The sequence below is a fragment of the Anabrus simplex genome, chromosome 3 (genome assembly GCF_040414725.1).
Source record: "Anabrus simplex isolate iqAnaSimp1 chromosome 3, ASM4041472v1, whole genome shotgun sequence".
NCBI classification, from domain to species: domain Eukaryota; kingdom Metazoa; phylum Arthropoda; class Insecta; order Orthoptera; family Tettigoniidae; genus Anabrus; species Anabrus simplex.
The window spans coordinates 21,420,509-21,434,607 of NC_090267.1; the positions used below are offsets into that span (position 1 = coordinate 21,420,509).

The 14,099-nt window shown below is 45.3% G+C and overlaps 1 non-coding gene across 1 annotated transcript; it reads right to left on the bottom strand.

Annotated features, from left to right (window-relative positions):
• Nucleotides 1–6,261: 6,261 nt before the first annotated feature.
• Nucleotides 6,262–6,379, bottom strand: TRNAF-GAA (transfer RNA phenylalanine (anticodon GAA)). The gene is made up of 2 exons: nucleotides 6,342–6,379; nucleotides 6,262–6,306 (listed from the first exon to the last, which is right to left on the bottom strand). It is a non-coding gene; the product is annotated as a tRNA-Phe (tRNA).
• Nucleotides 6,380–14,099: the final 7,720 nt, after the last annotated feature.

Consider the following 14,099-nt stretch of genomic DNA (forward strand, 5'->3'; position numbering starts at 1 on the left):
GAGAAAGGCAACCAGGCACGTATTTGAAAGTGGAATAAATTTCCGAAAGACGTTGTCAGGAGTGGGATACGAACCCACGCCCTCTGAGAGGACCAGAATTCTTCAGACCTACGTTACACATGCAAAGATTATTATTGAGCCTGGCGCCTTAGACCTCTCTGCCATCCCGACAGACGCGAGTTAGTTGTTCCCTATTACTTCATCCGCATAAGTTGTAGTTTATAACGAAAAAGAACATATTGTTGCAGTTGATCCTCCAGATAAGAATTACTTCCAGGAAGATTTTATTTATTCGTATCAGAAGCATTAATACTATAAATACATATACATATATACTCTTACTGAATTAAATACATTATATACAAAGTCAATCTTATCAAAAAACAAAGGTCTATACTACTTTTGACCAGAAATTGGCGACATCCAGTGCATTTTCTGTTGCCTGAAGTAGATCTTGTAGTGTGCATGTTTTAGGGCACTTACTACACTGCAACAAATGAGACGTCGTCTGGATTGCACCACACTCACACAATGATGACTCGATGTTGAAACCCCACTTCTGCAGGTTGCTTTTACATCTAGTCACGCCTGCCCTTAATCTGTTCAGTGATCTCCAGGTACTCCATTTCTCCATGTGACCAGGTGGTAATTCTTCACTTGGTGTCAACCATTCTTCGGAGCGAGTGCAGCTTGCGCGCCACATAGCAGTTCGGGATTGCTGAGGTGTCCCATTAAGAGCCTCTGTTGTTCTGAGGAAACTTTTCCTTGATTTGAGTCTTGGAGTAACTGGCCTGTATCCATACAGAGGGTGAGCTTCAGAAGTTTCCGCCTTTTTCCTCTCGTTTTTTGCTGCAACCTCTCGACGGATATCAGGAGGGGCAATACCAGCAAGACTATACAATTTGTTCAACGGAGTTGGTTTTAGACAGCCGGTAATGATGCGACAGGTATCGTTTAGAGCAACATCTACCTTCCTGGCATGACTTGACTTGTACCATACTGGGGATGCATATTCCGCTGCAGAGTAACATAGAGCAATGGAAGAGGTTCTCACAGTATTGGGATGTGCCCCCCAGGTAGTACCTGTTATCTTCCTTATAATATTGTTTCTGGCAGCCACTTTTTGCTTGGTGTTCGAGCAATGTTTCTGGTAAGTTAGAGCACGATCAAGGGTAACTCCAAGATATATTGGTGTGCTGCAATGTTCTAATGTGGTTCCTTCCCAAGTGATTTTGAGAGTTCTGTTTGCCATTTTATTTTTGAGGTGGAAGGCACAAGTCTGGGTTTTATTGGGGTTCGGTCTCAGCTGATTCTCCTTGTAGTAAGTAGACAGCACTGAAAGTGCATTAGATAATTTCTCCTCAATAGCGTCAAAGCAGGTGTCTTGAGTGGTAATGGCACAGTCATCTGCATAGATAAAGCTCTGTGTTCCTTCGGGTAGCGGCTGGTCATTGGTGTAGATGTTGAACAATGATGGAGAGAGTACACTTCCCTGAGGTAATCCATTCCTCTGTGATCTCCACCTGCTTCTTTTCCCCTGAAATTCAACAAAAAATCTTCTATTTTCAAGGAGATTCCTAACGAAGCAGGTAAGCTGGTAGTCATTAGTTGCATTATATAGTTTCATAAGGAGTCGTCTATGGTTGACGGTATCATATGCAGCTGTAAGGTCGACAAATACAGCTCCAGTGATCTGTTTCCTTTCGAAACCATCTTCGATATGCTGCGTTAGCTTCAACACTTGAGATGTACAGCTCTTCCCAGTTCTGAATCCAGCTTGCTGCGGTATGAAGATTGCCTCTAACTTCTCCGTTAGCCTATGGAGTATGAGTCTTTCAAGGATCTTGTACAGATGACAAAGGAGCGAGATAGGCCGATAACTCTTTGGATCATTTGAGTCCTTACCTGGCTTTCGAATAGCTATAACTCTGGCTTTCCTCCATAATTTCGGGATCTTGCATGATTGGATGCAGTTGTTCATCAGCTCGATTAGCCAGTGCTTTGTGGCTGGACCAAAGTTCTTAATTTGCTCAACTCTTATATCGTCAAGGCCAGCAGCTTTACCATTCTTGGTTTTGCTCAATGCATAATCAAGCTCAGCCTGAGTGAAAGGTTGATATAGAATGCTGGATTCTTGATCAGGTTTTCTCTCAAATGTCTTCTTACTAGTCTTGATGGTTCTAGTAGTTTTACCATTTTCAATGAGCTGGTGTGCAATTTCATCAGCTTTGACATTTGCATGTGTACTTGTTCGAGAACGGTCATTATTTAGGCGCTGTAGCAATCTCCAAGCCTCTTGGCTGCTCCTACTCATATCACACTCTGCCATCAGTTTCTCCCATTGGTCTCTCTTTGCCTCAGAGATTGAAGAGAGGATACGTGTTGCAACGTTGGAGGTTTCCTCACTAAATGGGTTTTCGTTGTATGATTTGTAATATTCATCTAGTAATACTGCTGTCTCTGCAGTTACCCCTTGGAGATAGTTAGTCCTACAGCCTCTTGGGATACATGTCCGAGAGCATAGATTCACAACATCAACAAAACGTTCATATTCTTCAGGTACAGCTGGGATAGTCCGAACTTTCTCATCCAGCATTTCGGAAAACTTAGACCAATTAGCCTTTCTAAAGTTGTATCGTCGCCTGAAGCGAGTTTCTTGAGGTCTAATTACAGGAAGTAGCTGACACATTATTGGTCTATGTTGTGTTTTGGGGATCGGTGAGCACACAGATTTCTGACAGTGTTGTGCTATACTCTCACTTACGAAAAGGAGGTCTGGGTTAAATCCTCGTTGCCATCTTCCACAATTGAAGGATGGAGGTAGTTTGCTGTCATGGATGAGAGAGAGGTGGTTACTTTCAGCCCAGGAAAGAACAGCTTCACCATTTTCATCTTCATGTGTGTATCCCCACACGTGGCTATGACTATTGAAATCTCCTATTACCACAGATGTCTTCTCTGAATAGAAATTTTTAGGTGGGGCAAAGGAGAATCTTTCTGAAGGAGGCTTATAGACGGAGGTGATTACACAATTGCTGAGTTCTAGGGAGATTATCTCGATGTTGTGGTTGATTGTACAGTGGACGCTCTCAACTTGGATCTCTGGTTTGACAAAAACGGCGCTACCATGTTTAGGGTGTGGTATTTCTGCAACTAACTTCAGACCTGGTATATATGGTCGAATCTGATGGTTATCTTTATGAGTTTCCTGAATGCATAAAACATCGCATTTCTGTTCTTGGCAAAGTTCGTATAGCAATTGTTGTTTCGGTGATGACAAGCCTTCGATGTTCGCTGATATTACAGTCAGAGTAGGTTCTGAAAAGAACCGTTTATTAGGTCCCATGATTGGATCTGTATATCTTTAGTTTAGTGCTTCTGGAATGCTGACGTTCAGTTCGGTAATGGATATTTAATTCCAACTACCTTAGCAGGGGCACCACGAGCAGGAATCAGCTTCACCCCCTCCAGGAAGATGCGTATATATTTCAAGCAGCTTCTGAAGTTGTTAATAGTAGCGAGTGTTAACAATACTGATCAGCTTACAAACTGGGGACATTACAGCCGCGTATTGGGTCCGTGGTGATTGTGCCCAGAAAACAGGTTTGAACTGATGATAAATCCGTCCGCCTCTGTGGTGTAGTGGTTGGCGCGATTAGCTGCCACCCCCGGAGGCCCGGGTTCGATTCCCGGCTCTGCCACGAAATTTGAAAAGTGGTACGAGGGCTGGAACGGGGTCCACTCAGCCTCGGGAGGTCAACTGAGTAGAGGTGGGTTCGATTCCCACCTCAGCCATCCTGGAAGTGGTTTTCCGTGGTTTCCCACTTCTCCTCCAGGCGAATGCCGGGATGGTACCTAACTTAAGGCCACGGCCGCTTCCTTCCCTCTTCCTTGCCTATCCCTTCCAATCTTCCCATCCCTCCACAAGGCCCCTGTTCAGCATAGCAGGTGCGGCCGCCTGGGCGAGGTACTGGTCATACTCCCCAGTTGTATCCCCCGACCAAGACTCTGAAGCTCCAGGACACTGCCCTTGAGGCGGTAGAGGTGGGATCCCTCGCTAAGTCCTAGGGAAAAACCGACCCTGGAGGGTAAACAGATGATGATGATGATAAATCCTGTGTCATGGACGCTATTATCACGAACAGAATAAAAACGTCACTTGATTGGTTGGAGGGCGGCACTGCAACGAGTATTTCCTTGCTTTAATTTCGTTTCGATGTACAACAGTTGTGTCTCCGAACTTTTAATAATAAAACGCTTGTTCTTATGAGTCCCGGGTCTAATATCCAGTATCCGTGGCGCAACCTTAGCGCGTCTGACTCCAGATCAGAAGGTTGCGTGTTCTAATCACGTCGGGGGCAAGTAAATTTTCTCAGTGTTTATTGGTGTATCATATTCATAGATCTCCGAATGTAGATACAAGGTAAAGGAGGGGAGAGAATTCTATGGGATAGTAGTAGTCATGTTCTACAATCGTAAATGAGATATTCTTCCGAGAAGATGGTGGTGTCTTTCCTGTAAAGATCTAGCTGCATAATGAAACTGATCTGCGACATCGTTCCGAATGTAATATTTGGAGGAAATTCTATGAACTCGTGCGTCTAGTCTGTATGATGGACGAACTGAGAAAGAAAGTATTGCTGTTAAAAACCGTCGGGGGAACAGTGTCTATTCCCTTACACGTTCCATCTCTACAATAATCGCTTAAACAGTGTCTAAGAAATTCTATTAACATCACACACTGGATGGGAAATAAAATGGGGGTTGTACACTGACTGACAGAGCAAATGCAACACCAAGAAGGAGTGGTCAGACCTTTATGCCAATTGCAGGGTAGACTGACGTCACTGAGGTATGCTCATTATGTGAAATGCGCCGCTGTGCTGCGCACGTAGCGAACGATAAATGGGACACGGCGTTGGAGAATGGCCCACTTCGTACCGTGATTTCTCAGCCGACAGTCATTGTAGAACGTGTCGTCGTGTGCCACAGGACACGTGTATAGCTAAGAATGCCAGGCCGCCGTTAACGGAGGCATTTCCAGCAGACAGACGACTTTACGAGGGGTATGGTGATCGGGCTGTGAAGGGCAGGTTGGTCGCTTCGTAAAATCGCAGCCGATACCCATAGGGATGTGTCCACGGTGCAGCGCCTGTGGCGAAGATGGTTGGCGCAGGGACATGTGGCACGTGCGAGGGGTCCAGGCGCAGCCCGAGTAACGTCAGCACGCGAGGATCGGCGCATCCGCCGCCAAGCGGTGACAGTCCCGCACACCACGTCAACCGCCATTCTTCAGCATGTGCAAGACACCCTGGCTGTTCCAATATCGACCAGAACAATTTCCCGTCGATTGGTTGAAGGAGGCCTGCACTCCCGGCGTCCGCTCAGAAGACTACCATTGACTCCACAGCATAGACGTGCACGCCTGGCATGGTGCCGGGCTAGAGCGACTTGGATGAGGGAATGGTGGAACGTCGTATTCTCCGATGAGTCACGCTTCTGTTCTGTCAGTGATAGTCACCGCAGACGAGTGTGGCGTCGGCGTGGAGAAAGGTCAAATCCGGCAGTAACTGTGGAGCGCCCTACCGCTAGACAACGCGGCATCATGGTTTGGGGCGCTATTGCGTATGATTCCACGTCACCTCTAGTGCGTATTCAAGGCACGTTAAATGCCCACCGCTACGTGCAGCATGTGCTGCGGCCGGTGGCACTCCCGTACCTTCAGGGGCTGCCCAATGCTCTGTTTCAGCAGGATAATGCCCGCCCACACACTGCTCGCATCTCCCAACAGGCTCTACGAGGTGTACAGATGCTTCCGTGGCCAGCGTACTCTCCGGATCTCTCACCAATCGAACACGTGTGGGATCTCATTGGACGCCGTTGGCAAATTCTGCCCCAGCCTCGTACGGACGACCAACTGTGGCAAATGGTTGACAGAGAATGGAGAACCATCCCCCAGGACACCATCAGCACTCTTATTGACTCTGTACCTCGACGTGTTTCTGCGTGCATCGCCGCTCGCCGTGGTCCTACATCGTACTGAGTCGATGCCGTGCGCATTGTATAACCCCTGCATATCGGTTTGAAATAAACATCAATTATTCGTCCGTGCCGTCTCTTTTTATTCGCCAACTTTCATCCCTTTCGAACCACTCCTTCTTGGTGTTGCATTTGCTCTGTCAGTCAGTGTATTTCCAGTCCCAGGTTAATATGGAAATGTAGAGCTTAGCTATCGAACCGTGCAAAAACAAAGAAACATATTGTCAGGAGAGGGATTCGAACCCACGCCCTCAGAGAGGACCAGAATTCTTCAGACCTGCGTCGTACAGGCAAGGTATTCCCTTCAGTCTGGCGCCTAACAACGCTCGGCCATCCTGACACGGAGCTGTCTGCTCAATGGTGGAGGCCATATTTATCTTCAGTATCCAGAGTCTCCTTTACTCGCTTTTGTGACTTTAGTGGTCCCCTTCTGTGGTGTAGTGGTCTGTGTGATTAGCTGCCACCCCCAAACGCCCCGGTTGGATCCCAGGCACTGTCACGAAATTTGAAAAATATCACGAGGGCTTGAATGGGGTCCACTCAGCCTCGGGAGGTCAATTAAGTAGAGGTGGGTTCGATTCCCAACTCAGCCATCCTGGAAATGGTATCCTAGGGTTTCTTCTTCTCCTCCACCCAAATGCCGGGATGGTACCTAACTTAAGGCCACGGCCGCTTCCCTCCCTCATTCCCTTCTAACCTTCCCATCTCCCACCAAGGTCCCTGTTCAGCACAGCAGGTGAGGCCATCTGGGCGAGGTACAGACAATCCTCCCCAGTTGAATCCTCCGACCCAATGGCTGAAGCTCCAGGACACTGCCCTCGAGGCGGTAGAGGTGAGACCGCTCGCTGAGTCCGAGGGAAAAACCGAACCTGGAGGGTAAGCATATTAAGAAAGAAAGAAAAAAGTGAAACACACTATTTCCCGATTACTGAATACTGGCCGCACCGTTTTATTCCTAAAACTCATTAACCTTACCAAACTATAAAAACCGTAACTTTAGTACATAAAAGCGTGAGACAGGAAACCAGGCACTTATTTGAAAGTGGAATAAATATCCGAAAAGGGTGGTCAGGATTGAGATCCGAATCCACGCCCTCTGAGAGGACCAGAATTCTTCACACCTACGTTACACAAGCAAGGATTACTCTTGAGTCTGGCGCCTTAGACCTCTCTGCCATCCTGACAGACGCGAGTTAGTTGTTCTCTATTACTTCATCCACATAAGTTGTAGTATATAACGAAAAATATCGTTTAATTTTTGTTTTTTGCTAGGGTCTTTACGCCGCACCGACACAGATAGGTCTTATGGCGACGATGGGAGAAGAAAAGCCTAGGAGTTGGAAGGAAGCGGCCGTTGCCTTAATTAAGGTACATCCCCAGCATTTGCCTGGTGTGAAAATGAGAAACCACGGAAAACCATCTTCAGGGCTGCCGATAGTGGGATTCGAGCCTACTATCTCCCGGATGCAAGCTCACAGCCGCGCGCCTCTACGCGCACGGCCAACTCGCCGGTGCGAAAAATATCATACTGTTGCATTTGCCCCTCCAGGTAAGTATTACTTCCAGGAAGAGGCGTATATATTTCAAGCAGCTTCTGAAATTGTTAATAGTAGCGAGTGTTAACAACAATACTGATCAGGGAACAAGGTCAGAATTCGCCGACACAGCTATGACGACATACTTACGGGACCTCCTGGGAAGGAGGGGTTTCGGGTGGGGGGAAGAACTTTCACCTTGTGTTTCCTACCCCTTCACTTTCTTTCAGCTCCCGCCTGTAATTCACCGGCATCCATCTAAGCTATTTTAAACGTAGTTATTCCACCCATATATGCGCACACTAAATTAATTTTACTTACCTGTTATAAATTCCTGGCGACAGGCCGTCTTGAACCAGCGATCTTCAACACCGTAGTCCATCAGCTTATCCACTCGGCTAACATGTTACTTGATAACTTGAAGTGTAAACGATGTATATATGTCTCTCAACTGTTGCCAACTTAACTTCTACGAGGAACAAAAATACATCAAACTCAAATCACGAGTTTCATTGCCAGCAGTGTGATTATTGTTTGAAGAGGAAGTATAAATAGAGAGAAACTTTCGAGTCGTGTGTACAGCTCTGTGATAGTCGTGATGATTATTTTAAGACGAAGTACAACTAGCCAAAACAATTAAAACTCCCGTTCAGTGCTGCATCCATACTAGTAATTATTATTTTAAGAGGGAGTACATCTACTCAAACACAAGAAGTCCATCTGCTGTCCACTCCTCTGTCAACTTATGGTGAGTACTCATAAATGCATATCCTGTCTCAGTGATTGCAATATACTCGTATGTACAGTGTTCCTTTCCCATTCGTGGTGTCATCACCACAAGTGTACTTCCAACAACAGTCGCTCAATTAGGAAAGCTGTCACACCTAACCAAACCTAACGTAACGTGTCCCTACCAGTGGTTTTCGGTGGATCACAACTTAACCTGTCACTATCAGTGGTTTTCGGTGGATCACAACCTAACCTGCCACTATCAGTGGTTCTCGGTGGATCACCCGGCTAAATTAGTAATGCTGTCGCACCTAACCAAACCTAACCTAAGGTGTCACTACCAGTGGTTTTCGGTGGATCACAACCTAACCTGTCACTATCAGTGGTTTTCGGTGGATCACAACCTAACCTGTCACTATCAGTGGTTTTCGGTGGATCACCCGGCTAAATTAGTAATGCTGTCGCACCTAACCAAACCTAACCTAAGGTGTCACTACCAGTGGTTTTCGGTGGATCACAACCTAACCTGTCACTACCAGTGGTTTTCGGTGGATCACAACCTAACCTGTCACTATCAGTGGTTTTCGGTGGACCACAACCTAACCTGTCACTATCAGTGGTTTTTGGTGGATCACCCGGCTAAATTAGTAATGCTGTCGCACCTAACCAAACCTAACCTAAGGTGTCACTACCAGTGGTTTTCGGTGGATCACAACCTAACCTGTCACTATCAGTGGTTTTTGGTGGATCACCCCGCTAAATTAGTAATGCTGTCGCACCTAACCAAACCTAACCTACCGTGTCACTATCAGTGGTTTTCGGTGGATCGCAACCTAACATGTCACTGTCAGTGGTTTTCAGTGGATCACAACCTAACCTGTCACTATTAGTGGTTTTCGGACCGGGCGAGTTGGCCGTGCGGTTAGGAGCGCATAGCTGTGAGCTTGCATCCGGGAGATAGTGGGTTCGAACACCACTGTCGGCAGCCCTGAAAATGGTTTCAGTGGTTTCCCATTTTCACACCAGGCATATGCTGGGACTGTACCCCCATTAAGGCCAGGGCCACTTCCTTCCTGTACCGGGCGGTACACCTCCACGCCGCTAATTCAAAAGGTGCGCCAGTTGAAACTCCTCTGCTGGAGGAAGTCTGAACTTGATTGACGGTATTAATTTTCTACTTTCTCAGAAGATGTCACTACCTGTAAATTTTGGAGTTTTAGAACTGTGTCATTTTTGATGTGTTTTTGTTTTGCTTGAAGTAAGAAGTGTGAACTTTCTCTTCTAGAGGACACTACTGAAGAACTACAATAGTGCACCCTAGTGCGAAGAAAAAGAACTGTTCTTTGGAGAAAATTTTATTTCAAAAGTTTTTTCTTTGTTAAATTTCTTTCAGTCATTGGTTAAGTTGGCAATATTACCCCTTTCTTTCCCCTTGTTTTAAATCTAGCCAATCCCGAATTTCTGAAATTAATTTTCCACCAATAATGTGTTTCTTCTTCATCTTGTGTAGGGGTTTCTCTTTTTTCTCCAATAAAGTGATTGTGGGCGGGTGTTTTCATTCCCCTAACGCCTAGAACCTTCCGCGAGAGTATATAAACTGCTGATTTTAGGGTCTCTGAGCCACTTCTGTTCCATCTTTCAGTGTGTAAAGTACATAGCAGGGGGCGGGTAGCGCCTCTTTCTTCGGCGGCGGTCAACAACAAGGTAATGGCCGATTAATTACTTATTTTCTTGCTTGCTCAGCAGTTTAACTCTCGGGGCGGGTCCGAAGCTTTTTCCATTATGTAACCCTCCTTAAAATGTAAAGAAACTTGTATCTATTTCATCTTTTGAACTGCATATCGGGATAGAGAGTGCTTTACCCTCTCGAGCTCCCAATCATAATGTTTTGAGGTGAACTTATTTTTCTCAACCTATTCTTCGTTAATATAATGTAAATTGTTCTTTTCTGAAGTCACCTCTGTAGTATGGGATTAGCCCTTGTATTAATGGCCTAGTGCCAAGTAGGTTTTAAAAACAAAGTGTATTAGGAGTGCAGATCGCCTCCTCTCAAATTATTATTTTGGAGGTCATGTAATCAACCTTCTTTTCATTTAATAGACCTCAGTAGGTTGGGTATTTTACCCCTGTGTCTATGTCCAGTGAGGACAACTTGAAGGTGGAGTTTGGTGTGGCCTGGGAGAGGCTTAGAGTTGAGAGCGAGTGGCTCTTTTCGAAAATTGAGTGTTGTATGCCTCGTGGAGGCTTTTCAGTGTAATTTGGAGCAAGGGCTCCTAGGCATGAATGGGGTTTTCTGCCCCTCTGTTGAAACTTGTGTTTGGGGTAAAACTGAGCTGATTGCCCAAGCATTGTGAAGTCAGGGCGCGAAGCCCAAATCCTGTAAATATTGTAACTACCCTTTTGACTTGCTACTTTGTACCTGCCATGCTTGTTATCTCCTTATTTTGAAAAGAAAATATAACCTTGTTAAATTTTAAATTAATTTTACTTTCGTAGCTGGAGACCTATTCACACCCGCACCTTCTTTCACCTCTACCTACCACGGAAAGCTCCGTAACAAGTGGTAGCAGAGCGTGGTTGAATGGGTCTCATTTTAGCCCCTTTTGATGGCTAAATATTGTTCTGTTCCGAACTCTAACCATTTTCTCAGTTGCTGGAATTTTTGAGGTTTTCAAAATAGTTCTGTCACCATGCCTGGCCCTCGCGATGTTCTTCATCTTAACTATTTGCGCAAGGAGGAGTTGATCTATGAATTAACTATTAGAAATGTACAATCTGGAGGCACGGTTGCAGTAGACACAAACAAGCTTAGAGAATCCCTAGATTTGCCCATTTCCATCCCCAATTTGGGAGAGAAAGAAATTGACGACTCTCTTTCCACGATCACGGAGAACATTACTGGGCTAGCTTCTGTAGTTAGTTTTTTTGACGAAAATGATCCGTCTCCTAATCAAATTAAGCGTGTGCAAGCTAGGCTGTTTCATTTTTCAAATAGAGTTAACGATCTGTTGTCTCTAAAGTTGAATGACGTTCAGAAGAAGGAAGCTAGTACGCTGCTTGAAAATATGTCTGAATTATCTAGCAAGGTTACTCAATTGTTAACTGGGGAAGTTCCTCCCAAAACTGATCAACCCGCCACGTTGAATGCTGGGAGCGAGGAAGAGCCTCCTAAGGGAGAAGTCAATAGGATAACCGTTGCTGCTCAAACTATCTCTGCCCCATTAGACAACGAGTCTGAACGTCGTAACTCATTGACTAATGTAGGTTCTGAATTAACTTCCTTGCCACTTAAACCTTTACCGACTATGTCACCCGGGTTTAGCAGCTTGCCTCATCCATTGGCAATGTTGCTCAGAGGTATCTCTAAGTTTTCCGTTAATACCACCAGTGAAGTAATTTCATTTTTAAGATTTCTAGTTGAATTTCAGGATCATGCCCTTGTGTTTTCTCTTTCTCCATGTCAAATTTTGCAAATTATCTATCCTTATGCAATTGGTATTCTCTCTGACAAAATAGTAAGAGCCATAGCTGAACAGTCATCTATTGAAGATTTTCATGCACACTTGCTTGCAAATTTTATTCCTGCTCGCGCGAGGTCATCTCTGATTCAGAAGTACTATTACCGTGTACAACGCTTGGATGAAAACTTGGCTGATTTCATACAGGATATTAAGTTTTATACTAGGGTGTTTGCCCTTCATTTTCCCGAAGATCAGATTGTACAGGCTATTGTAGAGGGAATTTCACCTCCCTATAGGTCATATTTGTGTTTCGCGGCGTGCCCGCAAACTTTCTCTGAACTTGAAGCATTGGCCGTCTCAGCGGAAGGAGTTAGATCGCAGATTCATTGCGTGTAGCGAAAGAACCCCCGCCTTCTTTTAGTAATACTCTGCCTCCACCTCGCCGACCAGTCACACCCCGTAAATGCTATGCTTGCGGGTCGCCCGACCACCTTCGGAACAAGTGCCCATTGCTCAAATCTAGTGGGACAAGGAATGGAGCTGGTTCATCACAAGGCTGTTTTAAATGTGGGGCTTTCTCACATATTGCCAAGAATTGTCCCAATTCGAATAGCACCCCCTCCTGCTCAACTTCTGGTGCAACTTCCAACAACAATATAAAGTGACTAGTGTCTTCGGCTGAGTCGATTAATCCATCTTCCCGAGACTCAGCCCCGGGTAAACAGATCGAAAAATCAGGGAACGAGCAATTTTCAAATTCATCTTTGGAATGCCCCAAAGAGTGTCTTAGGATTGCGGCAGATACTCCCGCACCGGTTCCTTTTCTTAAGATTGAGTTATATAAGGAACCTGTAACAGCTCTCTTAGATTCAGGCAGTGTTTGTTCGATTATTTCGGCTGAATGGTATTCTAAATTGAAATCTGTTTGTAAACTACCTGACTATGTCTCATCTCCTGTTCAATATGTTTCGGCTAATTCATCTCCATTAGAAATTCTAGGTTCCGTACTGGTCAAAATTCGTATTTTTAAATTTACATGGAAAACCAAACTGTTTGTGGCTAAGCACTTGTCTTGCCCCATCATACTGGGAGCGGACTTCATTTCTCACACTGGTCTTGTGCTCGATCTTCAGAGTAAGTCGTGCACATTCAAATGTACGTCCAAATGTAAAATTCCCCTGTTAAAGTGTAATTCTGTGTCATGTTCATCTATTTCGCCTACCCAGGATGAGATGTTGTTAGACCTTAGACATCTACCTGAGGAGCAGGCTGATAGTATTCGTAAATTATGTCAGTCATTTCCAGAGGTGTTCTCTGATACTCTTGGTGTTACTGACCTTATTGAATACAAAATTGAGGTCACGGATTCGATTCCTGTCCGTTTTCCACCTTATAGGCTATCTCCACCTAAAATGAAGGCTCTGAAAGAAATTATCGATCAGATGTTGAAGGATGGTATTATTAGGCCCTCTAAGTCAGCGTATTCTTCGCCTATTTTTCTAGTCCCGAAACCCCAAGGAGGCTTCAGGCCTGTCATTGATTATAGGGCTCTCAATCGGAAGGTGGTGTTACAATCTGTGCCCCTTCCCGACCTTCATTCTTGTTTTTCATGGTTCCGTAAGGCCAAGTTCTTTACTATCTTGGACCTGAATCAGGCCTATAATCAAATTCCCCTTGCCGAAGAGTCTAAACACCTTACAGCGTTTGCCACGGACTGGAACTTATACGAATACAACCGCGTGCCTTTCGGGCTCCCCACGGGAGCGGCTGTACTCACTAGGCTACTAGATAGGGTCTTCTCCGACATCAAATTTGAGTACTTATATCACTACTTGGATGATGTCGTCGTATTTTCAGAGACTTTTGAAGAACATCTAGATCATCTGCGAGAAGTCCTCGATCGCCTTCGTAAGGCTGGGTTAACTGTCAAGTTGTCCAAGGTTGCCTTTGCTAAGCCCTCTATGTCATTCCTAGGGCATATTGTGTCACCTGATGGTGTAGCAGTCGATCATTCTAGAACACAGGCCATCCGTGATTTTAAACCTCCCAAGGACATTAAAGGTATCGCCAGGTTCATTGGTATGGTGAATTTCTTCAGGAAGTTTATTCCTAATTTCGCTAATAGAGCGGCGCCCTTAAACCTTCTTCGTAGGAAAGGCATCAAATTTGAGTGGGGACCTTCTCAACAAGCCGCTTTTGAAGATCTTAAATTAGCTCTCTGTACTTGCTATGCCTGATTTCTCGAAGAAATTCATCGTCCAAACCGACGCGTCGTCGTCAGCAGTAGCTGCAGTCCTTCTTCAAGAGACTGAACTAGGGAGGCGATCGCCTATGC